The sequence below is a fragment of the Aythya marila genome, assembly GCF_965140915.1.
Source record: "Aythya marila genome assembly, chromosome: 2".
Taxonomy (NCBI): Eukaryota; Metazoa; Chordata; class Aves; order Anseriformes; family Anatidae; genus Aythya; species Aythya marila.
In genome coordinates, this window is record NC_139043.1 from 44,658,383 (window position 1) to 44,660,749 (window position 2,367).

Genomic DNA, 2,367 nt, shown 5'->3' on the forward strand with positions numbered 1-2,367 from the left:
ACTATAAATAACCAGGTAGATTTAATGTTAATCATTCATTTTTACCAGCTGAACACGAGACCCTCAAAGTTGCTAGCACAAGCCTTCATCCCATGAAGAAGGCAACTCGGCAGCTGTGTTATCCATGCGAACTCCATGACTCAGCTGCTAGCAGGAAATGCACAACACGCTGAACAATGAAGCACAGGCAATTACTGAAAATGTGTTCTCCATTACAAGTAATTCCAGGCTACATTTCTTTTTAGCTTCCAAATTAAAAATAAAATAAAATAAAAGCGCACATGGATTGTTGAACCTCATTTTTATTCATATAAATGGACTTTGAAAGAAGGGGGGAAAAAAAAGATTATAAAGCTTTGCAGAGCAAACTAATCTTATACATAACTATAAACAGGCACATGGCCAGTCTGTGATAAAGCAAATTGTGCAAATCAAGCTAGGCAAAATATCTTCAGAATAGGTGTATCACCCATCAGTGAAGCTTAGAGCTATTCTAACCAACACTCAGCAAAACTGACCTTCTCCCGTCAGTCTGCCTCCTCAACAAAATCGGCACAGCCGAGACTTGTGACAGCAGGGGGATGCTCTGGTGGAAGGAGCAAGGGTGATGCTGCATGTTCTTGCAAACTCACAGAACTCAGCTGGGGCCTGGGACACGTTTTGCCTTTCTGCCCATGACTGAGGCTTCAAGCATGAGGTTGGGTGCTGGTACAATCGTATTTTAGGGCATCTGAGACGGATGACACGACTGAAGTTGTCCCCTTGGAAGCCAACCTTTAATACTAAAGAAAAATAGTAACTATATTGTAAATTATGACAGTCTAATTGAACCACTTTAAGTCATTATTGACTATTAATACAGAAACAATTCTAATTATGGGAGAAATCATCAGCAGGCTGTGTTTGCTGGTGGAGCTTTAAGGGAAGTCAAACCACTGCACTGGATGAAGTCTCTGAAGAAGAAACCACCAGAAACCGAAGCTGTCCTGAGCCACTAACCTCACCGCAGCCAGCAGGCAGCTTTCCCTTCAATGTGAAATATTTACTTAGTTTCAGTTCATTCCGATAATTGCATTCCATATGTGCTGTTTATTCCCATTTAAACTAATTGGCATATAAAAAGTGTTCCTACTTTGTGTGTAAAAAAAAAAAAATTAGCCTAAGGTGGTTAAGATCTGCTAGTGCTAAAATCCTGCAGGACTAGAAGGTACCAGAAACTCAGGAACACCTTGTTTCATTAAGACGTTTTTATCAAAACATATTTTAGTCAATTTATTTCTCCAGCACGTTAAAGATACGGCCAGTCAACTAATTAAAAGAATGCTAAATAACTGCTTTTCTGCAAGTTATTTCAATTCCCATTTCCATCTGAATAGAACTCACTGCAAATTACAAACAGCAAAGAAGTAACATTTACAATTTCTCAGCATACAAAACATCAAACTTCAGGAGCCCCAAGTCAAAACTTCAGGCCGGCAATGGCTTTACCCCACACTTATATTTGTTAAGAAAAACATAACTGAGGTAGCCAGATTTTGTGTCTCTATGAGTTGCCTTCTGGTCTCCACATGGCTGACCTTCACCAAACACACACCACATACCTGTGAGAAGGGCAGTGATCCCAGACAGCTTCTCAGGGAGATGCCAGGAGCCACTCGTACCACAGTGGCAAGGAAAGGACGGGCTGGTCACCCACAAGGACTGGCTTGCTTATGCCCACAAACAGGCTGCAGGACACCACATTACTCACCAGCCCCATGTCAGAGCCTGGGTTAGCAACACGTGTCTGAAGAGCTCACAAACCAGAGGTTGGCCACCCCTGACATGCCGCCTCTCTAGGGAGCACAAAAGATGACCAAATGCCCTTTAGAAGCAATACACAGTCTCACAAAAATTGGTTCATTTGGTCACCAACAGATGTGGAAGGGAAGAAATCTTTTGGGGTGGGAGAGCAGGGAAACATGACCTCAAGTACAAACAAGGCAGAAACTTCCTGTGTGAATAAAGCTTGCCCACTCGCTGATTTAAACCATAATTCATGTGGTGATTTGAATCAATGTAGCCTAGTGTTGTCTTATCCTCTTAAGAATATTCCATATATTTTATTTACACAGAATTAGTGAACTTCCTATGACGTGTCCTGGCAATCAGAGTGCATGTGAAGCCAGTGAAGGAAGCAATGAAAATGTTACACTGCTGCTTTTCCATTTAGCCACAAGTAATAATGTCAGCAGAACTCAGCAATAAGCATCAGTAATGTGGAAATGGTAACAGAAACGCCTCCCTGCTCATTCAAATCTTAAGCTGGGAAGTCAGGAGCAGTAATAGCATTAATTAGGCCGCCAACTACCATGCACATGTCCTGCA